The following is a 27,840-nucleotide window of genomic DNA, read 5'->3' as shown; positions in this document are numbered from 1 at the left end:
TTTCGCCTGGGTTGACGGGTCTGGAAGCATTGCTAGGAAGGTCTAATACTGGATAAAAGTGTTTTGCATAAAATCCATGCTGAAAAAGTTTTTAACTTTTCAGAGTTTTTGCTCACTTTTGTGTTTATGGGGGCCTGCTTGGGGGGGTTCCTGGTGTTTGAGGGTGGGTTTTGGGGTCTTGGAGCAACGCTGGGTATGGATACTTTTGATTGCAAGATGTTTGAAGAAAATCCATGGTGGCAAAGGGGAGTTAGGGCCTAGCTGCAGAGCGCACATGGAGTGATCTGGGAAGTATACAGAAATTTGTCAAAGTGCCCATTTTTTCATTTTGCCGGTTTGGGGGGGGGGTTAAACTTGTTTTCACCTGGGTTGACGGGTCCGGGGGCATTGCTAGGAAGGTCTAATACCGGATAAAAGTGTTTTGGATAAAATCCATGCTGAAAAAGTTTTTAACTTTTCAGAGTTTTTGCTCACTTTTGTTTTTTGAGGGCCTGCTTGGGGGGGTTCCTGGTGTTTGAGGGTGGGTTTTGAGGTATTGGAGCAACGCTGGGTATGGATACTTTTGATTGCAAGAGATTTGAAAAAAAATCCATGGTGGCAAAGGGGAGTTAGGGCCTAGCTGCAGAGCGCGCACGGAGTGATCTGGGAACTATGCAGAAATTTGTCAGAGTGCCCATTTTTCCATTTTTGCTTTTTGCCTGTTGGGGGGGTTAAACTTGTTTTCGCCTGGGTTGACGGGTCTGGGGGCATTGCTAGGAAGGTCTAATACAGGATAAAAGTGTTTTGGATAAAATCCATGCTGAAAAAGTTTTTAACTTTTCAGAGTTTTTGCTCACTTTTGTGATTTCAGGGGCCTGCTTGGGGGGGGTTCCTGGTGTTTTGGGGTGGGTTTTGGGGTCTTGAAGCAACGCTGGGTATGGATACCTTTGATTGCAAGTGGTTTGAAGAAAATCCATGGTGGCAAAGGGGAGTTAGGGCCTGGCTGCAGAGCACGCACGGAGTGATCTGGGAACTATGCAGAAATTTGTCAAAGTGCCCATTTTTCCATTTTTGCTTTTTGGCTGTTTGGGGGGTTAAACTTGTTTTCGCCTGGGTTGACGGGTCTGGGGGCATTGCTAGGAAGGTCTAATACCGGATAAAAGTGTTTTGGATAAAATCCATGCTGAAAAAGTTTTTAACTTTTCAGAGTTTTCGCTCACTTTCATGATTTCAGGGGACTGCTTGGGGGGGTTCCTGGTGTTTGTGGGTGGGTTTTGGGGTCTTGAAGCAACGCTGGGTATGGATACCTTTGATTGCAAGTGGTTTGAAGAAAATCCATGGTGGCAAAGGGGAGTTAGGGCCTGGCTGCAGAGCGCGCACGGAGTGATCTGGGAACTATGCAGAAATTTGTAAAAGTGCCCATTTTTCCATTTTTGCTTTTTGGCTGTTTGGGGGGTTAAACTTGTTTTCGCCTGAGTTGACGGGTCTGGGGGCATTGCTAGGAAGGTCTAATACCGGATAAAAGTGTTTTGGATAAAATCCATGCTGAAAAAGTTTTTAACTTTTCAGTGTTTTCGCTCGCCTTCGTGTTTTTGGGGGCCTATTTGGGGGGGTTCCTGATGCTTGTGGGTGGTTTTTGGGCTATTGGAGCAACGCTGGGTATGGATACTTTTGATTGCAAGAGGTTTGAAGAAAATCCATGGTGGCAAAGGGGAGTTAGGGCCTAGCTGCAGAGCGCGCACGTAGTGATCTGGGAACTATGCAGAAATTTGTCAAAGTGCCCAGTTTTCCATTTTTGTTTTTTGGCTGTTTGGGGGGTTAAACTTGTTTTCGTCTGGGTTGACGGGTCTAGGGGCATTGCTAGGAAGGTATAATACCGGATAAAAGTGTTTTGGATAAAATCCATGCTGAAAAAGTTTTTACATTTTCAGAGTTTGCGCTCACTTTTGTGTTTTCGGGGGCCTGATTGTGGGGGTTCCTGGTGTTTGTGGGTGGGTTTTGGGGTCTTGGAGCAACGCTGGGTATGGATACTTTTGATTGCAAGATGTTTGAAGAAAATCCATGGTGGCAAAGGGGAGTTAGGGCCTAGCTGCAGAGCGCACACGGAGTGATCTGGGAAGTATGCAGAAATTTGTCAAAGTGCCCATTTTTCCATTTTGCCTGTTTGGGGGGGTTAAACTTGTTTTCGCCTGGGTTGACGGGTCCGGGGGCATTGCTAGGAAGGTCTAATACCGTATAAAAGTGTTTTGGATAAAATCCATGCTGAAAAAGTTTTTAACTTTTCAGAGTTTTTTCTCACTTTTGTTTTTTGAGGGCCTGCTTGGGGGGGTTCCTGGTGTTTGAGGGTGGGTTTTGAGGTATTGGAGCAACGCTGGGTATGGATACTTTTGATTGCAAGAGATTTGAAAAAAATCCATGGTGGCAAAGGGGAGTAAGGGCCTAGCTGCAGAGCGCGCACGGAGTGATCTGGGAACTATGCAGAAATTTGTCAGATTGCCCATTTTTCCATTTTTGCTTTTTGGCTGTTTGGGGGGTTAAACTTGTTTTCGCCTGGGTTGACGGGACTGGGGGCATTGCTAGGAAGGTCTAATACCGGATAAAAGTGTTTTGGATAAAATCCATGCTGAAAAAGTTTTTAAATTTTCAGAGTTTTCGCTCACTTTCGTGTTTTCAGGGGCCTGCTTTGGGGGGGTTCCTGGTGTTTGTGGGTGGGTTTTGGGGTCTTGAAGCAATGCTGGGTATGGATACCTTTGATTGCAAGTGGTTTGAAGAAAATCCATGGTGGCAAAGGGGAGTAAGGGCCTATCTGCAGAGCTTGCACGGAGTGATCTGGAACTATGCAGAAATTTGTCAGAGTGCCCATTTTTCCATTTTTGCTTTTTGGCTGTTGGGGGGGTTAAACTTGTTTTCGCCTGGGTTGACGGGTCTGGGGGCATTGCTAGGAAGGTCTAATACCGGATAAAAGTGTTTTAGATAAAATCCATGCTGAAAAAGTTTTTAACTTTTCAGTGTTTTTGCTCGCCTTTGTGTTTTTGGGGGCCTACTTGGGGGGGTTCCTGATGCTTGTGGGTGGTTTTTGGGCTATTGGACCAATGCTGGGTATGGATACTTTTGATTGCAAGAGGTTTGAAGAAAATCCATGGTGGCAAAGGGGAGTTAGGGCCTAGCTGCAGAGCGCGCACGTAGTGATCTGGGAACTATGCAGAAATTTGTCAAAGTGCCCAGTTTTCCATTTTTGTTTTTTGGCTGTTTGGGGGGTTAAACTTGTTTTCGTCAGGGTTGACGGGTCTAGGGGCATTGCTAGGAAGGTATAATACCGGATAAAAGTGTTTTGGATAAATTCCATGCTGAAAAAGTTTTTACATTTTCAGAGTTTGCGCTCACTTTCGTGTTTTCGGGGGCCTGATTGTGGGGGTTCCTGGTGTTTGTGGGTGGGTTTTGGGGTCTTGGAGCAACGCTGGGTATGGATACCTTTGATTGCAAGATGTTTGAAGAAAATCCATGGTGGCAAAGGGGAGTTAGGGCCTAGCTGCAGAGCGCACACGGAGTGATCTGGGAAGTATGCAGAAATTTGTCAAAGTGCCCATTTTTCCATTTTGCCTGTTTGGGGGGGGGGTGTTAAACTTGTTTTCGCCTTGGTTGACGGGTCTGGTGGCATTGCTAGGAAGGTCTAATACCGGATAAAAGTGTTTTGGATAAAATCCATGCTGAAAAAGTTTTTAACTTTTCAGAGTTTTTGCTCACTTTTGTTTTTTGAGGGCCTGCTTGGGGGGGTTCCTGGTGTTTGAGGGTGGGTTTTGAGGTATTGGAGCAACGCTGGGTATGGATACTTTTGATTGCAAGAGATTTGAAAAAAATCCATGGTGGCAAAAGGGAGTAAGGGCCTAGCTGCAGAGCGCGCACGGATTGATCTGGGAACTATGCAGAAATTTGTCAGAGTGCCCATTTTTCCATTTTTGCTTTTTCGCTGTTGGGGTTGTTAAACTTGTTTTCGCCTGGGTTGACGGGTCTGGGGGCATTGCTAGGAAGGTCTAATACCGGATAAAAGTGTTTTGGATAAAATCCATGCTGAAAAAGTTTTTAACTTTTTAGAGTTTTCGCTCACTTTCGTGATTTCAGGGGCCTGCTTGGGGGGGTTCCTGGTGTTTGTGGGTGGGTTTTGGGGTCTTGAAGCAACGCTGGGTATGGATACCTTTGATTGCAAGTGGTTTGAAGAAAATCCATGGTGGCAAAGGGGAGTTAGGGCCTGGCTGCAGAGCGCGCATGGAGTGATCTGGCAACTATGCAGAAATTTGTCAAAGTGCCCATTTTTCCATTTTTTCTTTTTGGCTGTTTGGGGGGTTAAACTTGTTTTCGCCTGGGTTGACGGGTCTGGGGGCATTGCTAGGAAGGTCTAATACCGGATAAAATGTTTTGGATAAAATCCATGCTGAAAAAGTTTTTAACTTTTCAGAGTTTTCGCTCACTTTCGTGTTTTCAGGGGCCTGCTTGGGGGGGTTCCTGGTGTTTGTGGGTGGGTTTTGGGGTCTTGAAGCAACGCTGGGTATGGATACCTTTGATTGCAAGTGGTTTGAAGAAAATCCATGGTGGCAAAGGGGAGTTAGGGCCTGGCTGCAGAGCGCGCACGGAGTGATCTGGGAACTATGCAGAAATTTGTCAAAGTGCCCATTTTTCCATTTTTGCTTTTTGGCTGTTTGGGGGGTTAAACTTGTTTTTACCTGGGTTGACGGGTCTGGGGGCATTGCTAGGAAGGTCTAATACCGGATAAAAGTGTTTTGGATAAAATCCATGCTGAAAAAGTTTTTTACTTTTCAGTGTTTTCGCTCGCCTTTGTGTTTTTGGGGGCCTACTTGGGGGGGTTCCTGATGCTTGTGGGTGGTTTTTGGGCTATTGGAGCAATGCTGGGTATGGATACTTTTGATTGCAAGAGGTTTGAAGAAAATCCATGGTGGCAAAGGGGAGTTAGGGCCTAGCTGCAGAGCGCGCACGTAGTGATCTGGGAACTATGCAGAAATTTGTCAAAGTGGCCAGTTTTCCATTTTTGTTTTTTGGCTGTTTGGGGGGTTAAACTTGTTTTCGTCTGGGTTGACGGGTCTAGGGGCATTGCTAGGAAGGTATAATACCGGATAAAAGTGTTTTGGATAAATTCAATGCTGAAAAAGTTTTTACATTTTCAGAGTTTGCGCTCACTTTCGTGTTTTCGGGGGCCTGATTGTGGGGGTTCCTGGTGTTTGTGGGTGGGTTTTGGGGTCTTGGAGCAACGCTGGGTATGGATGCTTTTGATTGCAAGATGTTTGAAGAAAATCCATGGTGGCAAAGGGGAGTTAGGGCCTAGCTGCAGAGCGCACACGGAGTGATCTGGGAAGTATGCAGAAATTTGTCAAAGTGCCCATTTTTCCATTTTGCCTGTTTGGGGGGGGGGGGGGTGTTAAACTTGTTTTCGCCTGGGTTGACGGGTCTGGTGGCATTGCTAGGAAGGTCTAATACCGGATAAAAGTGTTTTGGATAAAATCCATGCTGAAAAAGTTTTTAACTTTTCAGAGTTTTTGCTCACTTTTGTTTTTTGAGGGCCTGCTTGGGGGGGTTCCTGGTGTTTGAGGGTGGGTTTTGAGGTATTGGAGCAACGCTGGGTATGGATACTTTTGATTGCAAGAGATTTGAAAAAAATCCATGGTGGCAAAGGGGAGTAAGGGCCTAGCTGCAGAGCGCGCACGGAGTGATCTGGGAACTATGCAGAAATTTGTCAGAGTGCCCATTTTTCCATTTTTGCTTTTTCGCTGTTGGGGGGGTTAAACTTGTTTTCGCCTGGGTTGACGGGTCTGGGGGCATTGCTAGGAAGGTCTAATACCGGATAAAAGTGTTTTGGATAAAATCCATGCTGAAAAAGTTTTTAACTTTTTAGAGTTTTCGCTCACTTTCGTGATTTCAGGGGCCTGCTTGGGGGGGATCCTGGTGTTTGTGGGTGGGTTTTGGGGTCTTGAAGCAACGCTGGGTATGGATACCTTTGATTGCAAGTGGTTTGAAGAAAATCCATGGTGGCAAAGGGGAGTTAGGGCCTGGCTGCAGAGCGCGCATGGAGTGATCTGGCAACTATGCAGAAATTTGTCAAAGTGCCCATTTTTCCATTTTTTCTTTTTGGCTGTTTGGGGGGTTAAACTTGTTTTCGCCTGGGTTGACGGGTCTGGGGGCATTGCTAGGAAGGTCTAATACCGGATAAAAGTGTTTTGGATAAAATCCATGCTGAAAAAGTTTTTAACTTTTCAGAGTTTTCGCTCATTTTCGTGTTTTCAGGGGCCTGCTTGGGGGGGGTTCCTGGTGTTTGTGGGTGGGTTTTGGGGTCTTGAAGCAACGCTGGGTATGGATACCTTTGATTGCAAGTGGTTTGAAGAAAATCCATGGTGGCAAAAGGGAGTTTGGGCCTGACTGCAGAGCGCGCACGGAGTGATCTGGGAACTATGCAGAAATTTGTAAAAGTGCCCATTTTTCCATTTTTGCTTTTTGGCTGTTTGGGGGGTTAAACTAGTTTTCGCCTGGGTTGACGTGTCTGGGGGCATTGCTAGGAAGATCTAATACCGGATAAAAGTGTTTTGGATAAAATCCATGCTGAAAAAGTTTTCACATTTTCAGAGTTTGCGCTCACTTTCGTGTTTTCGGGGGCCTGATTGTGGGGGTTCCTGGTGTTTGTGGGTGGGTTTTGGGGTCTTGGAGCAATGCGGGGTATGGATACTTTTGATTGCAAGATGTTTGAAGAAAATCCATGGTGGCAAAGGGGAGTTATAGCTGCAGAGCGCACACGGAGTGATCTGGGAAGTATACAGAAATTTGTCAAAGTGCCCATTTTTCCATTTTGCCGGTTTGGGGGGGGGGGGTAAACTTGTTTTCGCCTGGGTTGACGGGTTCGGGGGCATTGCTAGGAAGGTCTACTACCGGATAAAATTGTTTTGGATAAAATCCATGCTGAAAAAGTTTTTTACTTTTCAGAGTTTTTGCTCACTTTTGTTTTTTGAGGGCCTGCTTGGGGGGGTTCCTGGTGTTTGTGGGTGGGTTTTGGGGTCTTGAAGCAATGCTGGGTATGGATACCTTTGATTGCAAGTGGTTTGAAGAAAATCCATGGTGGCAATGGGGAGTAAGGGCCTAGCTGCAGTGCTTGCACGGAGTGATCTGGGAACTATGCAGAAATTTGTCAGAGTTCCCATTTTCCCATTTTTGCTTTTTGGCTGTTGGGGGGGTTAAACTTGTTTTCGCCTGGGTTGACGGGTCTGGGGGCATTGCTAGGAAGGTCTAATACCGGATAAAAGTGTTTTGGATAAAATCCATGCTGAAAAAGTTTTTAACTTTTCTGAGTTTTCACTCACTTTCATGATTTCAGGGGCCTGCTTGGGGGGGTTCCTGGTGTTTGTGGGTTGGGTTTTGGGGTCTTGAAGCAACGCTGGGTATGGATACCTCTGATTGCAAGTGGTTTGAAGAAAATCCATGGTGGCAAAGGGGAGTTAGGGCCTGGCTGCAGAGCGCGCACGGAGTGATCTGGGAACTATGCAGAAATTTGTAAAAGTGCCCATTTTTCCATTTTTGCTTTTTGGCTGTTTGGGGGGTTAAACTTGTTTTTGCCTGAGTTGACGGGTCTGGGGGCATTGCTAGGAAGGTCTAATACCGGATAAAAGTGTTTTGGATAAAATCCATGCTGAAAAGGTTTTTAACTTTTCAGTGTTTTCGCTCGCCTTCGTGTTTTTGGGGGCCTACTTGGGGGGGTTCCTGATGCTTGTGGGTGGTTTTTGGGCTATTGGAGCAAGGCTGGGTATGGATACTTTTGATTGCAAGAGGTTTGAAGAAAATCCATGGTGGCAAAGGGGAGTTAGGGCCTAGCTGCAGAGCGCGCACGTAGTGATCTGGGAACTATGCAGAAATTTGTCAAAGTGCCCATTCTTCCATTTTTGTTTTTTGGCTGTTTGGGGGGTTAAACTTGTTTTTGTCTGGGTTGACGGGTCTAGGGGCATTGCTAGGAAGGTCTAATACCGGATAAAAGTGTTTTGGATAAAATCCATGCTGAAAAAGTTTTTAACTTTTCAGATTTTTCGCTCATTTTCATGATTTCAGGGGCCTGCTTGGGGGGGTTCCTGGTGTTTGTGGGTGGGTTTTGGGGTCTTGAAGCAACGCTGGGTATGGATACCTTTGATTGCAAGTGGTTTGAAGAAAATCCATGGTGGCAAAGGGGAGTTAGGGCCTGGCTGCAGAGCGCGCACGGAGTGATCTGGGAAGTATGCAGAAGTTTGTCAAAGTGCCCATTTTTCCATTTTGCCTGTTTGGGGGGGTTAAACTTGTTTTCGCCTGGGTTGACGGGTCCGGGGGCATTGCTAGGAAGGTCTAATACCGGATAAAAGTGTTTTGGATAAAATCCATGCTGAAAAAGTTTTTAACTTTTCAGAGTTTTTGCTCACTTTTGTTTTTTGAGGGCCTGCTTGGGGGGGTTCCTGGTGTTTGAGGGTGGGTTTTGAGGTATTGGAGCAACGCTGGGTATGGATACTTTTGATTGCAAGAGATTTGAAAAAAATCCATGGTGGCAAAGGGGAGTTAGGGCCTAGCTGCAGAGCGCGCACGTAGTGATCTGGGAACTATGCAGAAATTTGTCAAAGTGCCCATTTTTCCATTTTTGTTTTTTGGCTGTTTGGGGGGCTAAACTTGTTTTCGTCTGGGTTGACGGGTCTAGGGGCATTGCTAGGAAGGTATAATACCGGATAAAAATGTTTTGGATAAAATCCATGCTGAAAAAGTTTTTACATTTTCAGAGTTTGCGCTAACTTTCGTGTTATCGGGGCCTGATTGTGGGGGTTCCTAGTGTTTGTGGGTGGATTTTGGGGTCTTGGACCACGCTGGGTATGGATACTTTTGATTGCAAGATGTTTGAAGAAAATCCATGGTGGCAAAGGGGAGTTAGGGCCTAGCTGCAGAGCGCACACGGAGTGATCTGGGAAGTATGCAGAAATTTGTCAAAGTGCCCATTTTTCCATTTTGCCTGTTTGGGGGGGTTAAACTTGTTTTCGCCTGGGTTGACGGGTCCGGGGGCATTGCTAGGAAGGTCTAATACCGGATAAAAGTGTTTTGGATAAAATCCATGCTGAAAAAGTTTTTAACTTTTCAGAGTTTTTGCTCACTTTTGTTTTTTGAGGGCCTGCTTGGGGGGGTTCCTGGTGTTTGAGTGTGGGTTTTGAGGTATTGGAGAAATGCTGGGTATGGATACCTTTGATTGCAAGAGGTTTGAAGAAAATCCAAGGTGGCAAAGCGGAGTTAGGGACTAGCTGCAGAGCGCGCACGTAGTGATCTGGGAACTATGCAGAAATTTGTCAGAGTGCCCATTTTTCCATTTTTGCTTTTTGGCTGTTGGGGGGGTTAAACTTGTTTTCGCATGGGTTGACGGGTCTGGGGGCATTGCTAGGAAGGTCTAATACAGGATAAAAGTGTTTTGGATAAAATCTATGCTGAAAAAGTTTTTAACTTTTCAGAGTTTTCGCTCACTTTTGTGTTTTCAGGGGCCTGCTTGGGGGGGGTTCCTGGTGTTTGTGGGTGGGTTTTGGGGTCTTGAAGCAATGCTGGGTATGGAAACCTTTGATTGCAAGTGGTTTGAAGAAAATCCATGGTGGCAAAGGGGAGTAAGGGCCTAGCTGCAGAGCTTGCACGGAGTGATCTGGGAACTATGCAGAAATTTGTCAGTGCCCATTTTTCCATTTTTGCTTTTTGGCTGTTGGGGGGTTAAACTTGTTTTCGCCTGGGTTGACGGGTCTGGGGGCATTGCTAGGAAGGTCTAATAACGGATAAAAGTGTTTTGGATAAAATCCATGCTGAAAAAGTTTTTAACTTTTCACAGTTTTCGCTCACTTTCTTGATTTCAGGGGCCTGCTTGGGGGGGGGTTCCTGGTTTTTGTGGGTGGGTTTTGGGGTCTTGAAGCAACACTGGGTAAGGATACCTTTGATTGCCAGTGGTTTGAAGAAAATCCATGGTGGCAAAGGGGAGTTAGGGCCTGGCTGCAGAGCGCGCACGGAGTGATCTGGGAACTATGCAGAAATTTGTAAAAGTGCCCATTTTTCCATTTTTGCTTTTTGGCTGTTTGGGGGGTTAAACTTGTTTTCGCCTGGGTTGACGGGTCTGGGGGCATTGCTAGGAAGGTCTAATACCGGATAAAAGTGTTTTGGATAAAATCCATGCTGAAAAAGTTTTTAACTTTTCAGTGTTTTCGCTCGCCTTCGTGTTTTTGGGGGCCTACTTGGGGGGGTTCCTGATGCTTGTGGGTGGTTTTTGGGCTGTTGGAGCAACGCTGGGTATGGATACTTTTGATTGCAAGAGATTTGAAAAAAATCCATGGTGGCAAAGGGGAGTAAGGGCCTAGCTGCAGAGCGCGCACGGAGTGATCTGGGAACTATGCAGAAATTTGTCAGAGTGCCCATTTTTCCATTTTTGCTTTTTGGCTGTTGGGGGGGTTAAACTTGTTTTCGCCTGGGTTGACGGGTCTGGGGGCATTGCTAGGAAGGTCTTATACCGGATAAAAGTGTTTTAGATAAAATCCATGCTGAAAAAGTTTTTAACTTTTTAGAGTTTTCGCTCACTTTCGTGATTTCAGGGGCCTGCTTGGGGGGGTTCCTGGTGTTTGTGGGTGGGTTTTGGGGTCTTGAAGCAACGCTGGGTATGGATACCTTTGATTGCAAGTGGTTTGAAGAAACTCCATGGTGGCAAAGGGGAGTTAGGGCCTGGCTGCAGAGCGTGCATGGAGTGATCTGGCAACTATGCAGAAATTTGTCAAAGTGCCTATTTTTCCATTTTTCCTTTTTGGCTGTTTGGGGGGTTAAACTTGTTTTCGCCTGGGTTGACGGGTCTGGGGGCATTGCTAGGAAGGTCTAATACCGGATAAAAGTGTTTTGGATAAAATCCATGCTGAAAAAGTTTTTAACTTTTCAGAGTTTTCGCTCACTTTCGTGTTTTCAGGGGCCTGCTTGGGGGTGTTCCTGGTGTTTGTGGGTGGGTTTCAGGAATTTGAAGCAACGCTGGGTATGGATACTTTTGATTGCAAGTGGTTTGAAGAAAATCCATGGTGGCAAAAGGGAGTTAGGGCCTGGCTGCAGTGCGCGCACTGAGTGATCTGGGAACTATGCAGAAATGTGTAAAAGTGCCCATTTTTCCATTTTTGCTTTTTGGCTGTTTGGGGGGTTAAACTTGTTTTCGCCTGGGTTGACGGGTCTGGGGGCATTGCTAGGAAGATCTAATACCGGATAAAAGTGTTTTGGATCAAATCCATGCTGAAAAAGTTTTTAACTTTTCAGAGTTTTCGCTCACTTTCGTGTTTTCAGGGGCCTGCTTGGGGGGGTTCCTGGTGTTTGTGGGTGGGTTTTGGGGTCTTGAAGCAACGCTGGGTATGGATACCTTTGATTGCAAGTGGTTTGAAGAAAATCCATGGTGGCAAAAGGGAGTTAGGGCCTGGCTGCAGAGCGCGCACGGAGTGATCTGGGAACTATGCAGAAATTTGTAAAAGTGCCCATTTTTCCATTTTTGCTTTTTGGCTGTTTGGGGGGTTAAACTAGTTTTCGCCTGGGTTGACGGGTCTGGGGGCATTGCTAGGAAGATCTAATACCGGATAAAAGGGTTTTGGATAAAATCCATGCTGAAAAAGTTTTTACATTTTCAGAGTTTGTGCTCACTTTCGTGTTTTCGGGAGCCTGATTGTGGGGGTTCCTGGTTTTTGTGGGTGGGTTTTGGGGTCTTGGAGCAATGCTGGGTATGGATACTTTTGATTGCAAGATGTTTGAAGAAAATCCATGGTGGCAAAGGGGAGTTAGGGCCTAGCTGCAGAGCGCACACAGAGTGATCTGGGAAGTATACAGAAATTTGTCAAAGTGCCCATTTTTCCATTTTGCCAGTTTGGAGGGGGGTTAAACTTGTTTTCGCCTGGGTTGACGGGTCCGGGGGCATTGCTAGGAAGGTCTCATACCGGATAAAAGTGTTTTGGATAAAATCCATGCTGAAAAAGTTTTTAACTTTTCAGAGTTTTTGCTCACTTTTGTTTTTTGAGGGCCTGCTTGGGGGGGTTCCTGGTGTTTGAGGGTGGGTTTTGAGGTATTGGAGCAACGCTGGGTATGGATAATTTTGATTGCAAGAGATTTGAAAAAAATCCATGGTGGCAAAGGGGAGTTAGGGCCTAGCTGCAGAGCGCGCACGGAGTGATCTGGGAACTATGCAGAAATTTGTCAGAGTGCCCATTTTTCCATTTTTGCTTTTTGGCTGTTGGGGGGGTTAAACTTGTTTTCGCATGGGTTGACGGGTCTGGGGGCATTGCTAGGAAGGTCTAATACAGGATACAAGTGTTTTGGATAAAATCTATGCTGAAAAAGTTTTTAACTTTTCAGAGTTTTCGCTCACTTTTGTGTTTTCAGGGGCCTGCTTGGGGGGGTTCCTGGTGTTTGTGGGTGGGTTTTGGGGTCTTGAAGCAATGCTGGGTATGGATTCCTTTGATTGCAAGTGGTTTGAAGAAAATCCATGGTGGCAAAGGGGAGTAAGGGCCTAGCTGCAGAGCTTGCACGGAGTGATCTGGGAACTATGCAGAAATTTGTCAGTGCCCATTTTTCCATTTTTGCTTTTTGGCTGTTGGGGGGTTAAACTTGTTTTCGCCTGGGTTGACGGGTCTGGGGGCATTGCTAGGAAGGTCTAATAACGGATAAAAGTGTTTTGGATAAAATCCATGCTGAAAAAGTTTTTAACTTTTCACAGTTTTCGCTCACTTTCTTGATTTCAGGGGCCTGCTTGGGGGGGGTTCCTGGTGTTTGTGGGTGGGTTTTGGGGTCTTGAAGCAACACTGGGTAAGGATACCTTTGATTGCCAGTGGTTTGAAGAAAATCCATGGTGGCAAAGGGGAGTTAGGGCCTGGCTGCAGAGCGCGCACGGAGTGATCTGGGAACTATGCAGAAATTTGTAAAAGTGCCCATTTTTCCATTTTTGCTTTTTGGCTGTTTGGGGGGTTAAACTTGTTTTCGCCTGGGTTGACGGGTCTGGGGGCATTGCTAGGAAGGTCTAATACCGGATAAAAGTGTTTTGGATAAAATCCATGCTGAAAAAGTTTTTAACTTTTCAGTGTTTTCGCTCGCCTTCGTGTTTTTGGGGGCCTACTTGGGGGGGTTCCTGATGCTTGTGGGTGGTTTTTGGGCTGTTGGAGCAACGCTGGGTATGGATACTTTTGATTGCAAGAGGTTTGAAGAAAATCCATGGTGGCAAAGGGGAGTTAGGGCCTAGCTGCAGAGCGCGCACGTAGTGATCAGGGAACTATGCAGAAATTTGTCAAAGTGCCCATTTTTCCATTTTTGTTTTTTGGCTGTTTGGGGGGTTAAACTTTTTTTGTCTGGGTTGACGGGTCTAGGGGCATTGCTAGGAAGGTATAATACCGGATAAAAGTGTTTTGGATAAAATCCATGCTGAAAAAGCTTTTACATTTTCAGAGTTTGCGCTCACTTTTGTGTTTTCGGGGGCCTGATTGTGGGGGTTCCTGGTGTTTGTGGGTGGGTTTTGGGGTCTTGGAGCAACGCTGGGTATGGATACTTTTGATTGCAAGATGTTTGAAGAAAATCCATGGTGGCAAAGGGGAGTTAGGGCCTAGCTGCAGAGCGCACACGGAGTGATCTGGGAAGTATGCAGAAGTTTGTCAAAGTGCCCATTTTTCCATTTTGCCTGTTTGGGGGGGTTAAACTTGTTTTCGCCTGGGTTGACGGGTCCGGGGGCATTGCTAGGAAGGTCTAATACCGGATAAAAGTGTTTTGGATAAAATCCATGCTGAACAAGTTTTCAACTTTTCAGAGTTTTTGCTCACTTTTGTTTTTTGAGGGCCTGCTTGGGGGGGTTCCTGGTGTTTGAGGGTGGGTTTTGAGGTATTGGAGCAACGCTGGGTATGGATACTTTTGATTGCAAGAGATTTGAAAAAAATCTATGGTGGCAAAGGGGAGTTAGGGCCTAGCTGCAGAGCGCGCACGGAGTGATCTGGGAACTATGCAGAAATTTGTCAGAGTGCCCATTTTTCCATTTTTGCTTTTTGGCTGTTGGGGGAGTTAAACTTGTTTTCGCCTGGGTTGACGGGTCTGGGGGCATTGCTAGGAAGGTCTAATACAGGATAAAAGTGTTTTGGATAAAATCCATGCTGAAAAAGTTTTTAACTTTTCACAGTTTTCGCTCACTTTTGTGATTTCAGGGGCCTGCTTGGGGGGGGGGGTTCCTGGTGTTTGTGGGTGGGTTTTGGGGTCTTGAAGCAACGCTGGATATGGATACCTTTGATTGCAAGTGGTTTGAAGAAAATCCATGGTGGCAAAGGGGAGTAAGGCCTGGCTGCAGAGCACGCACGGAGTGATCTGGGAACTATGCATAAATTTGTCAAAGTGCCCATTTTTCCATTTTTGCTTTTTGGCTGTTTGGGGGGTTACACTTGTTTTCGCCTGGGTTGACGGGTCTGGGGGCATTGCTAGGAAGGTCTAATACCGGATAAAAGTGTTTTGGATAAAATCCATGCTGAAAAAGTTTTTAAATTTTCAGAGTTTTCGCTCACTTTCGTGTTTTCAGGGGCCTGCTTTGGGGGGTTCCTGGTGTTTGTGGGTTGGTTTTGGGGTCTTGAAGCAACGCTGGGTATGGATACCTTTGATTGCAAGTGGTTTGAAGAAAATCTATGGTGGCAAAGGGGAGTAAGGGCCTAGCTGCAGAGCTTGCACGGAGTGATCTGGGAACTATGCAGAAATTTGTCAGAGTGCCCATTTTTCCATTTTTGCTTTTTGGCTGTTGGGGGGGTTAAACTTGTTTTCGCCTGGGTTGACGGGTCTGGGGGCATTGCTAGGAAGGTCTAATACCGGATAAAAGTGTTTTGGATAAAATCCATGCTGAAAAAGTTTTTAACTTTTTAGAGTTTTCGCTCACTTTCGTGATTTCAGGGGCCTGCTTGGGGGGGTTCCTGGTGTTTGTGGGTGGGTTTTGGGGTCTTGAAGCAACGCTGGGTATGGATACCTTTGATTGCAAGTGGTTTGAAGAAAATCCATGGTGGCAAAGGGGAGTTAGGGCCTGGCTGCAGAGCGCGCATGGAGTGATCTGGCAACTATGCAGAAATTTGTCAAAGTGCCCATTTTTCCATTTTTTCTTTTTGGCTGTTTGGGGGGTTAAACTTGTTTTCGCCTGGGTTGACGGGTCTGGGGGCATTGCTAGGAAGGTCTAATACCGGATAAAATGTTTTGGATAAAATCCATGCTGAAAAAGTTTTTAACTTTTCAGAGTTTTCGCTCACTTTCGTGTTTTCAGGGGCCTGCTTGGGGGGGTTCCTGGTGTTTGTGGGTGGGTTTTGGGGTCTTGAAGCAACGCTGGGTATGGATACCTTTGATTGCAAGTGGTTTGAAGAAAATCCATGGTGGCAAAGGGGAGTTAGGGCCTGGCTGCAGAGCGCGCACGGAGTGATCTGGGAACTATGCAGAAATTTGTCAAAGTGCCCATTTTTCCATTTTTGCTTTTTGGCTGTTTGGGGGGTTAAACTTGTTTTCACCTGGGTTGACGGGTCTGGGGGCATTGCTAGGAAGGTCTAATACTGGATAAAAGTGTTTTGGATAAAATCCATGCTGAAAAAGTTTTTTACTTTTCAGTGTTTTCGCTCGCCTTTGTGTTTTTGGGGGCCTACTTGGGGGGGTTCCTGATGCTTGTGGGTGGTTTTTGGGCTATTGGAGCAATGCTGGGTATGGATACTTTTGATTGCAAGAGGTTTGAAGAAAATCCATGGTGGCAAAGGGGAGTTAGGGCCTAGCTGCAGAGCGCGCACGTAGTGATCTGGGAACTATGCTGAAATTTGTCAAAGTGCCCAGTTTTCCATTTTTGTTTTTTGGCTGTTTGGGGGGTTAAACTTGTTTTCGTCTGGGTTGACGGGTCTAGGGGCATTGCTAGGAAGGTATAATACCGGATAAAAGTGTTTTGGATAAATTCCATGCTGAAAAAGTTTTTACATTTTCAGAGTTTGCGCTCACTTTCGTGTTTTCGGGGGCCTGATTGTGGGGGTTCCTGGTGTTTGTGGGTGGGTTTTGGGGTCTTGGAGCAACGCTGGGTATGGATGCTTTTGATTGCAAGATGTTTGAAGAAAATCCATGGTGGCAAAGGGGAGTTAGGGCCTAGCTGCAGAGCGCACACGGAGTGATCTGGGAAGTATGCAGAAATTTGTCAAAGTGCCCATTTTTCCATTTTGCCTGTTTGGGGGGGGGTGTTAAACTTGTTTTCGCCTGGGTTGACGGGTCTGGTGGCATTGCTAGGAAGGTCTAATACCGGATAAAAGTGTTTTGGATAAAATCCATGCTGAAAAAGTTTTTAACTTTTCAGAGTTTTTGCTCACTTTTGTTTTTTGAGGGCCTGCTTGGGGGGGTTCCTGGTGTTTGAGGGTAGGTTTTGAGGTATTGGAGCAACGCTGGGTATGGATACTTTTGATTGCAAGAGATTTGAAAAAAATCCATGGTGGCAAAGGGGAGTAAGGGCCTAGCTGCAGAGCGCGCACGGAGTGATCTGGGAACTATGCAGAAATTTGTCAGAGTGCCCATTTTTCCATTTTTGCTTTTTCGCTGTTGGGGGGGTTAAACTTGTTTTCGCCTGGGTTGACGGGTCTGGGGGCATTGCTAGGAAGCTCTAATACCGGATAAAAGTGTTTTGGATAAAATCCATGCTGAAAAAGTTTTTAACTTTTTAGAGTTTTCGCTCACTTTCGTGATTTCAGGGGCCTGCTTGGGGGGGATCCTGGTGTTTGTGGGTGGGTTTTGGGGTCTTGAAGCAACGCTGGGTATGGATACCTTTGATTGCAAGTGGTTTGAAGAAAATCCATGGTGGCAAAGGGGAGTTAGGGCCTGGCTGCAGAGCGCGCATGGAGTGATCTGGCAACTATGCAGAAATTTGTCAAAGTGCCCATTTTTCCATTTTTTTCTTTTTGGCTGTTTGGGGGGTTAAACTTGTTTTCGCCTGGGTTGACGGGTCTGGGGGCATTGCTAGGAAGGTCTAATACCGGATAAAAGTGTTTTGGATAAAATCCATGCTGAAAAAGTTTTTAACTTTTCAGAGTTTTCGCTCATTTTCGTGTTTTCAGGGGCCTGCTTGGGGGGGGTTCCTGGTGTTTGTGGGTGGGTTTTGGGGTCTTGAAGCAACGCTGGGTATGGATACCTTTGATTGCAAGTGGTTTGAAGAAAATCCATTGTGGCAAAAGGGAGTTTGGGCCTGACTGCAGAGCGCGCACGGAGTGATCTGGGAACTATGCAGAAATTTGTAAAAGTGCCCATTTTTCCATTTTTGCTTTTTGGCTGTTTGGGGGGTTAAACTAGTTTTCGCCTGGGTTGACGTGTCTGGGGGCATTGCTAGGAAGATCTAATACCGGATAAAAGTGTTTTGGATAAAATCCATGCTGAAAAAGTTTTCACATTTTCAGAGTTTGCGCTCACTTTCGTGTTTTCGGGGGCCTGATTGTGGGGGTTCCTGGTGTTTGTGGGTGGGTTTTGGGGTCTTGGAGCAATGCGGGGTATGGATACTTTTGATTGCAAGATGTTTGAAGAAAATCCATGGTGGCAAAGGGGAGTTATAGCTGCAGAGCGCACACGGAGTGATCTGGGAAGTATACAGAAATTTGTCAAAGTGCCCATTTTTCCATTTTGCCGGTTTGGGGGGGGGTTAAACTTGTTTTCGCCTGGGTTGACGGGTTCGGGGGCATTGCTAGGAAGGTCTACTACCGGATAAAATTGTTTTGGATAAAATCCATGCTGAAAAAGTTTTTAACTTTTCAGAGTTTTTGCTCACTTTTGTTTTTTGAGGGCCTGCTTGGGGGGGTTCCTGGTGTTTGTGGGTGGGTTTTGGGGTCTTGAAGCAATGCTGGGTATGGATACCTTTGATTGCAAGTGGTTTGAAGAAAATCCATGGTGGCAATGGGGAGTAAGGGCCTAGCTGCAGAGCTTGCACGGAGTGATCTGGGAACTATGCAGAAATTTGTCAGAGTTCCCATTTTCCCATTTTTGCTTTTTGGCTGTTGGGGGGGTTAAACTTGTTTTCGCCTGGGTTGACGGGTCTGGGGGCATTGCTAGGAAGGTCTAATACCGGATAAAAGTGTTTTGGATAAAATCCATGCTGAAAAAGTTTTTAACTTTTCTGAGTTTTCACTCACTTTCATGATTTCTGGGGCCTGCTTGGGGGGGTTCCTGGTGTTTGTGGGTTGGGTTTTGGGGTCTTGAAGCAACGCTGGGTATGGATACCTCTGATTGCAAGTGGTTTGAAGAAAATCCATGGTGGCAAAGGGGAGTTAGGGCCTGGCTGCAGAGCGCGCACGGAGTGATCTGGGAACTATGCAGAAATTTGTAAAAGTGCCCATTTTTCCATTTTTGCTTTTTGGCTGTTTGGGGGGTTAAACTTGTTTTCGCCTGAGTTGACGGGTCTGGGGGCATTGCTAGGAAGGTCTAATACCGGATAAAAGTGTTTTGGATAAAATCCATGCTGAAAAGGTTTTTAACTTTTCAGTGTTTTCGCTCGCCTTTGTGTTTTTGGGGGCCTACTTGGGGGGGTTCCTGATGCTTGTGGGTGGTTTTTGGGCTATTGGAGCAACGCTGGGTATGGATACTTTTGATTGCAAGAGGTTTGAAGAAAATCCATGGTGGCAAAGGGGAGTTAGGGCCTTGCATGATGAGCGCGCACGTAGTGATCTGGGAACTATGCAGAAATTTGTCAAAGTGCCCATTCTTCCATTTTTGTTTTTTGGCTGTTTGGGGGGTTAAACTTGTTTTTGTCTGGGTTGACGGGTCTAGGGGCATTGCTAGGAAGGTATAATACCGGATAAAAGTGTTTTGGATAAAATCCATGCTGAAAAAGTTTTTACATTTTCAGAGTTTGCGCTCACTTTCGTGTTTTCAGGGGCCTGATTGTGGGGGTTCCTGGTGTTTGTGGGTGGGTTTTGGGGTCTGCGAGCAACGCTGGGTATGGATACTTTTGATTGCAAGATGTTTGAAGAAAATCCATGGTGGCAAAGGGGAGTTAGGGCCTAGCTGCAGAGCGCACACGGAGTGATCTGGGAAGTATGCAGAAATTTGTCAAAGTGCCCATTTTTCCATTTTGCCTGTTTGGGGGGGGTTAAACTTGTTTTTGCCTGGGTTGACGGGTCCGGGGCATTGCTAGGAAGGTCTAATACCGGATAAAAGTGTTTTGGATAAAATCCATGCTGAAAAAGTTTTTAACTTTTCAGAGTTTTTGCTCACTTTTGTTTTTTGAGGGCCTGCTTGGGGGGGTTCCTGGTGTTTGAGGGTGGGTTTTGAGGTATTGGAGCAACGCTGGGTATGGGTACTTTTGATTGCAAGAGATTTAAAAAAATCCATGGTGGCAAAGGGGAGTAAGGGCCTAGCTGCAGAGCGCGCACGGAGTGATCTGGGAACTATGCAGAAATTTGTCAGAGTGCCCATTTTTCCATTTTTGCTTTTTGGCTGTTTGGGGGGTTAAACTTGTTTTCACCTGGGTTGACGGGTCTGGGGGCATTGCTAGGAAGGTCTAATACCGGATAAAAGTGTTTTGGATAAAATCCATGCTGAAAAAGTTTTTAAATTTTCAGAGTTTTCGCTCACTTTCGTGTTTTCAGGGGCCTGCTTTGGGGGGGTTCCTGGTGTTTGTGGGTTGGTTTTGGGGTCTTGAAGCAACGCTGGGTATGGATACCTTTGATTGCAAGTGGTTTGAAGAAAATCCATGGTGGCAAAGGGGAGTTAGGGCCTGGCTGCAGAGCGCGCACGGAGTGATCTGGGAACTGCAGAAATTTGTAAAAGTGCCCATTTTTCCATTTTTGCTTTTTGGCTGTTTGGGGGGTTAAACTTGTTTTCGCCTGGGTTGACGGGTCTGGGGGCATTGCTAGGAAGGTCTAATACCGGATAAAAGTGTTTTGGATAAAATCCATGCTGAAAAAGTTTTTAACTTTTCAGTGTTTTCGCTTGCCTTCGTGTTTTTGGGGGCCTACTTGGGGGGGTTCCTGATGCTTGTGGGTGGTTTTTGGGCTATTGGAGCAACGCTGGGTATGGATACTTTTGATTGCAAGATGTTTGAAGAAAATCCATGGTGGCAAAGGGGAGTTAGGGCCTAGCTGCAGAGCGCACACGGAGTGATCTGGGAAGTATGCAGAAATTTGTCAAAGTGCCCATTTTTCCATTTTTCCTGTTTGGGGGGGGGGTTAAACTTGTTTTCGCCTGGGTTGACGGGTCTGGGGGCATTGCTAGGAAGGTCTAATACCAGATAAAAGTGTTTTGGATAAAATCCATGCTGAAAAAGTTTTTAACTTTTCAGAGTTTTTGTTCACTTTTGTTTTTTGAGGGCCTGCATGGGGGGGTTCCTGGTGTTTGAGGGTGGGTTTTGAGGTATTGGAGCAACGCTGGGTATGGATACTTTTGATTGCAAGAGATTTGACAAAAATCCATGGTGGCAAAGGGGAGTAAGGGCCTAGCTGCAGAGCGCGCACGGAGTGATCTGGGAACTATGGAGAAATTTGTCAGAGTGCCCATTTTTCCATTTTTGCTTTTTGGCTGTTGGGGGGTTAAACTTGTTTTCGCCTGGGTTGACGGGTCTGGGGGCATTGCTAGGAAGGTCTAATACCGGATAAAATTCTTTTGGATAAAATCCATGCTGAAAAAGTTTTTAACTCTTTAGAGTTTTCGCTCACTTTTGTGATTTCAGGGGCCTGCTTGGGGGGGTTCCTGGTGTTTGTGGGTGGGTTTTGGGGTCTTGAAGCAACGCTGGGTATGGATACCTTTGATTGCAAGTGGTTTGAAGAAAATCCATGGTGGCAAAGGGGAGTTAGGGCCTGGCTGCAGAGCGCGCATGGAGTGATCTGGCAACTATGCAGAAATTTGTCAAAGTGCCCATTTTTCCATTTTTGCTTTTTGGCTGTTTGGGGGGTTAAACTTGTTTTCGCCTGGGTTGACGGGTCTGGGGGCATTGCTAGGAAGATCTAATACCGGATAAAAGTGTTTTGGATCAAATCCATGCTGAAAAGTTTTTAACTTTTCAGAGTTTTCGCTCACTTTCGTGTTTTCAGGGGCCTGCTTGGGGGGGTTCCTGGTGTTTGAGGGTGGGTTTTGAGGTATTGGAGCAACGCTGGGTATGGATAATTTTGATTGCAAGAGATTTGAAAAAAATCCATGGTGGCAAAGGGGAGTTAGGGCCTAGCTGCAGAGCGCGCACGGAGTGATCTGGGAACTATGCAGAAATTTGTCAGAGTGCCCATTTTTCCATTTTTGCTTTTTGGCTGTTGGGGGGGTTAAACTTGTTTTCGCATGGGTTGACGGGTCTGGGGGCATTGCTAGGAAGGTCTAATACAGGATAAAAGTGTTTTGGATAAAATCTATGCTGAAAAAGTTTTTAACTTTTCTGAGTTTTCGCTCACTTTTGTGTTTTCAGGGGCCTGCTTGGGGGGGGTTCCTGGTGTTTGTGGGTGGGTTTTGGGGTCTTGAAGCAATGCTGGGTATGGATACCTTTGATTGCAAGTGGTTTGAAGAAAATCCATGGTGGCAAAGGGGAGTAAGGGCCTAGCTGCAGAGCTTGCACGGAGTGATCTGGGAACTATGCAGAAATTTGTCAGTGCCCATTTTTCCATTTTTGCTTTTTGGCTGTTGGGGGGTTAAACTTGTTTTCGCCTGGGTTGACGGGTCTGGGGGCATTGCTAGGAAGGTCTAATAACGGATAAAAGTGTTTTGGATAAAATCCATGCTGAAAAAGTTTTTAACTTTTCACAGTTTTCGCTCACTTTCTTGATTTCAGGGGCCTGCTTGGGGGGGGTTCCTGGTGTTTGTGGGTGGGTTTTGGGGTCTTGAAGCAACACTGGGTAAGGATACCTTTGATTGCCAGTGGTTTGAAGAAAATCCATGGTGGCAAAGGGGAGTTAGGGCCTGGCTGCAGAGCGCGCACGGAGTGATCTGGGAACTATGCAGAAATTTGTAAAAGTGCCCATTTTTCCATTTTTGCTTTTTGGCTGTTTGGGGGGTTAAACTTGTTTTCGCCTGGGTTGACGGGTCTGGGGGCATTGCTAGGAAGGTCTAATACCGGATAAAAGTGTTTTGGATAAAATCCATGCTGAAAAAGTTTTTAAGTTTTCAGTGTTTTCGCTCGCCTTCGTGTTTTTGGGGGCCTACTTGGGGGGGTTCCTGATGCTTGTGGGTGGTTTTTGAGCTGTTGGAGCAACGCTGGGTATGGATACTTTTGATTGCAAGAGGTTTGAAGAAAATCCATGGTGGCAAAGGGGAGTTAGGGCCTAGCTGCAGAGCGCGCACGTAGTGATCTGGGAACTATGCATAAATTTGTCAAAGTGCCCATTTTTCCATTTTTGTTTTTTGTCTGTTTGGGGGGTTAAACTTTTTTTGTCTGGGTTGACGGGTCTAGGGGCATTGCTAGGAAGGTATAATACCGGATAAAAGTGTTTTGGATAAAATCCATGCTGAAAAAGCTTTTACATTTTCAGAGTTTGCGCTCACTTTTGTGTTTTCGGGGGCCTGATTGTGGGGGTTCCTGGTGTTTGTGGGTGGGTTTTGGGGTCTTGGAGCAACGCTGGGTATGGATACTTTTGAATGCAAGATGTTTGAAGAAAATCCATGGTGGCAAAGGGGAGTTAGGGCCTAGCTGCAGAGCGCACACGGAGTGATCTGGGAAGTATGCAGAAGTTTGTCAAAGTGCCCATTTTTCCATTTTGCCTGTTTGGGGGGGTTAAACTTGTTTTCGCCTAAGTTGACGGGTCCGGGGGCATTGCTAGGAAGGTCTAATACCGGATAAAAGTGTTTTGGATAAAATCCATGCTGAAAAAGTTTTTAACTTTTCACAGTTTTCGCTCACTTTTGTGATTTCAGGGGCCTGCTTGGGGGGGGGTTCCTGGTGTTTGTGGGTGGGTTTTGGGGTCTTGAAGCAACGCTGGATATGGATACCTTTGATTGCAAGTGGTTTGAAGAAAATCCATGGTGGCAAAGGGGAGTAAGGCCTGGCTGCAGAGAACGCACGGAGTGATCTGGGAACTATGCATAAATTTGTCAAAGTGCCCATTTTTCCATTTTTGCTTTTTGGCTGTTTGGGGGGTTACACTTGTTTTCGCCTGGGTTGACGGGTCTGGGGGCATTGCTAGGAAGGTCTAATACCGGATAAATGTGTTTTGGATAAAATCCATGCTGAAAAAGTTTTTAAATTTTCAGAGTTTTCGTTCACTTTCGTGTTTTCAGGGGCCTGCTTTGGGGGGTTCCTGGTGTTTGTGGGTTGGTTTTGGGGTCTTGAAGCAACGCTGGGTATGGATACCTTTGATTGCAAGTGGTTTGAAGAAAATCTATGGTGGCAAAGGGGAGTAAGGGCCTAGCTGCAGAGCTTGCACGGAGTGATCTGGGAACTATGCAGAAATTTGTCAGAGTGCCCATTTTTCCATTTTTGCTTTTTGGCTGTTGGGGGGTTAAACTTGTTTTCGCCTGGGTTGACGGGTCTGGGGGCATTGCTAGGAAGGTCTAATACCGGATAAAAGTGTTTTGGATAAAATCCATGCTGAAAAAGTTTTTAACTTTTCAGATTTTTCGCTCATTTTCATGATTTCAGGGGCCTGCTTGGGGGGGTTCCTGGTGTTTGTGGGTGGGTTTTGGGGTCTTGAAGCAACGCTGGGTATGGATACCTTTGATTGCAAGTGGTTTGAAGAAAATCCATGGTGGCAAAGGGGAGTTAGGGCCTGGCTGCAGAGCGCGCACGGAGTGATCTGGGAAGTATGCAGAAGTTTGTCAAAGTGCCCATTTTTCCATTTTGCCTGTTTGGGGGGGTTAAACTTGTTTTCGCCTGGGTTGACGGGTCCGGGGGCATTGCTAGGAAGGTCTAATACCGGATAAAAGTGTTTTGGATAAAATCCATGCTGAAAAAGTTTTTAACTTTTCAGAGTTTTTGCTCACTTTTGTTTTTTGAGGGCCTGCTTGGGGGGGTTCCTGGTGTTTGAGGGTGGGTTTTGAGGTATTGGAGCAACGCTGGGTATGGATACTTTTGATTGCAAGAGATTTGAAAAAAATCCATGGTGGCAAAGGGGAGTTAGGGCCTAGCTGCAGAGCGCGCACGGAGTGATCTGGGAACTATGCAGAAATTTGTCAGAGTGCCCATTTTTCCATTTTTGCTTTTTGGCTGTTGGGGGGTTAAACTTGTTTTCGCCTGGGTTGACGGGTCTGGGGGCATTGCTAGGAAGGTCTAAAACAGGATAAAAGTGTTTTGGATAAAATCCATGCTAAAAAAGTTTTTAACTTTTCACAGTTTTCGCTCACTTTTGTGATTTCAGGGGCCTGCTTGGGGGGGGTTCCTGGTGTTTGTGGGTGGGTTTTGGGGTCTTGAAGCAACGCTGGGTATGGATACCTTTGATTGCAAGAGGTTTGAAGAAAATCCAAGGTGGCAAAGCGGAGTTAGGGACTAGCTGCAGAGCGCGCACGTAGTGATCTGGGAACTATGCAGAAATTTGTCAAAGTGCCCATTTTTCCATTTTTGTTTTTTGGCTGTTTGGGGGGCTAAACTTGTTTTCGTCTGGGTTGACGGGTCTAGGGGCATTGCTAGGAAGGTATAATACCGGATAAAAATGTTTTGGATAAAATCCATGCTGAAAAAGTTTTTACATTTTCAGAGTTTGCGCTAACTTTCGTGTTATCGGGGCCTGATTGTGGGGGTTCCTGGTGTTTGTGGGTGGATTTTGGGGTCTTGGACAACGCTGGGTATGGATACTTTTGATTGCAAGATGTTTGAAGAAAATCCATGGTGGCAAAGGGGAGTTAGGGCCTAGCTGCAGAGCGCACACGGAGTGATCTGGGAAGTATGCAGAAATTTGTCGAAGTGCCCATTTTTCCATTTTGCCTGTTTGGGGGGGTTAAACTTGTTTTCGCCTGGGTTGACGGGTCCGGGGGCATTGCTAGGAAGGTCTAATACCGGATAAAAGTGTTTTGGATAAAATCCATGCTGAAAAAGTTTTTAACTTTTCAGAGTTTTTGCTCACTTTTGTTTTTTGAGGGCCTGCTTGGGGGGGTTCCTGGTGTTTGAGTGTGGGTTTTGAGGTATTGGAGAAATGCTGGGTATGGATAGCTTTGATTGCAAGAGGTTTGAAGAAAATCCAAGGTGGCAAAGCGGAGTTAGGGACTAGCTGCAGAGCGCGCACGTAGTGATCTGGGAACTATGCAGAAATTTGTCAAAGTGCCCATTTTTCCATTTTTGTTTTTTGGCTGTTTGGGGGGCTAAACTTGTTTTCGTCTGGGTTGACGGGTCTAGGGGCATTGCTAGGAAGGTATAATACCGGATAAAAATGTTTTGGATAAAATCCATGCTGAAAAAGTTTTTACATTTTCAGAGTTTGCGCTAACTTTTGTGTTTTCGGGGGCCTGATTGTGGGGGTTCCTGGTGTTTGTGGGTGGATTTTGGGGTCTTGGAGCAACGCTGGGTATGGATACTTTTGATTGCAAGAGATTTGAAAAAAATCCATGGTGGCAAAGGGGAGTAAGGGCCTAGCTGCAGAGCGCGCACGGAGTGATCTGGGAACTATGCAGAAATTTGTCAGAGTGCCCATTTTTCCATTTTTGCTTTTTGGCTGTTGGGGGGGTTAAACTTGTTTTCGCCTGGGTTGACGGGTCTGGGGGCATTGCTAGGAAGGTCTTATACCGGATAAAAGTGTTTTGGATAAAATCCATGCTGAAAAAGTTTTTAACTTTTTAGAGTTTTCGCTCACTATCGTGATTTCAGGGGCCTGCTTGGGGGGGTTCCTGGTGTTTGTGGGTGGGTTTTGGGGTCTTGAAGCAACGCTGGGTATGGATACCTTAGATTGCAAGTGGTTTGAAGAAACTCCATGGTGGCAAAGGGGAGTTAGGGCCTGGCTGCAGAGCGTGCATGGAGTGATCTGGCAACTATGCAGAAATTTGTCAAAGTGCCTATTTTTCCATTTTTCCTTTTTGGCTGTTTGGGGGGTTAAACTTGTTTTCGCCTGGGTTGACGGGTCTGGGGGCATTGCTAGGAAGGTCTAATACCGGATAAAAGTGTTTTGGATAAAATCCATGCTGAAAAAGTTTTTAACTTTTCAGAGTTTTCGCTCACTTTCGTGTTTTCAGGGGCCTGCTTGGGGGTGTTCCTGGTGTTTGTGGGTGGGTTTTGGGGTCTTGGAGCAATGCTGGGTATGGATACTTTTGATTGCAAGATGTTTGAAGAAAATCCATGGTGGCAAAGGGGAGTTAGGGCCTAGCTGCAGAGCGCACACGGAGTGATCTGGGAAGTATACAGAAATTTGTCAAAGTGCCCATTTTTCCATTTTTCCGGTTTGGGGGGGGGTTAAACTTGTTTTCGCCTGGGTTGACTGGTCCGGGGGCATTGCTAGGAAGGTCTAATACCGGATAAAAGTGTTTTGGATAAAATCCATGCTGAAAAAGTTTTTAACTTTTCAGAGTTTTTGCTCACTTTTGTTTTTTGAGGGCCTGCTTCGGGGGGTTCCTGGTGTTTTTGGGTGGGTTTTGAGGTATTGTAGCAACGCTGGGTATGGATACTTTTGATTGAAAGAGATTTGAAAAAAATCCATGGTGGCAAAGGGGAGTTAGGGCCTAGCTGCAGAGCGCGCACAGAGTGATCTGGGAACTATGCAGAAATTTGTAAAAGTGCCCATTTTTCCATTTTTGCTTTTTGGCTGTTTGGGGGGTTAAACTTGTTTTCGCCTGGGTTGACGGGTCTGGGGGCATTGCTAGGAAGGTCTAATACCGGATAAAAGTGTTTTGGATAAAATCCATGCTGAAAAAGTTTTTAAGTTTTCAGTGTTTTCGCTCGCCTTCGTGTTTTTGGGGGCCTACTTGGGGGGGTTCCTGATGCTTGTGGGTGGTTTTTGAGCTGTTGGAGCAACGCTGGGTATGGATACTTTTGATTGCAAGAGGTTTGAAGAAAATCCATGGTGGCAAAGGGGAGTTAGGGCCTAGCTGCAGAGCGCGCACGTAGTGATCTGGGAACTATGCATAAATTTGTCAAAGTGCCCATTTTTCCATTTTTGTTTTTTGTCTGTTTGGGGGGTTAAACTTTTTTTGTCTGGGTTGACGGGTCTAGGGGCATTGCTAGGAAGGTATAATACCGGATAAAAGTGTTTTGGATAAAATCCATGCTGAAAAAGCTTTTACATTTTCAGAGTTTGCGCTCACTTTTGTGTTTTCGGGGGCCTGATTGTGGGGGTTCCTGGTGTTTGTGGGTGGGTTTTGGGGTCTTGGAGCAACGCTGGGTATGGATACTTTTGAATGCAAGATGTTTGAAGAAAATCCATGGTGGCAAAGGGGAGTTAGGGCCTAGCTGCAGAGCGCACACGGAGTGATCTGGGAAGTATGCAGAAGTTTGTCAAAGTGCCCATTTTTCCATTTTGCCTGTTTGGGGGGGTTAAACTTGTTTTCGCCTAAGTTGACGGGTCCGGGGGCATTGCTAGGAAGGTCTAATACCGGATAAAAGTGTTTTGGATAAAATCCATGCTGAAAAAGTTTTTAACTTTTCACAGTTTTCGCTCACTTTTGTGATTTCAGGGGCCTGCTTGGGGGGGGGTTCCTGGTGTTTGTGGGTGGGTTTTGGGGTCTTGAAGCAACGCTGGATATGGATACCTTTGATTGCAAGTGGTTTGAAGAAAATCCATGGTGGCAAAGGGGAGTAAGGCCTGGCTGCAGAGAACGCACGGAGTGATCTGGGAACTATGCATAAATTTGTCAAAGTGCCCATTTTTCCATTTTTGCTTTTTGGCTGTTTGGGGGGTTACACTTGTTTTCGCCTGGGTTGACGGGTCTGGGGGCATTGCTAGGAAGGTCTAATACCGGATAAATGTGTTTTGGATAAAATCCATGCTGAAAAAG

Source organism: Lissotriton helveticus, chromosome 4_2, assembly GCF_964261635.1.
Source record: "Lissotriton helveticus chromosome 4_2, aLisHel1.1, whole genome shotgun sequence".
In the NCBI taxonomy this organism is placed as follows: domain Eukaryota; kingdom Metazoa; phylum Chordata; class Amphibia; order Caudata; family Salamandridae; genus Lissotriton; species Lissotriton helveticus.
The sequence above is the reverse complement of the archived record's forward strand: the minus strand, read 5'-3'. Positions refer to the sequence as shown.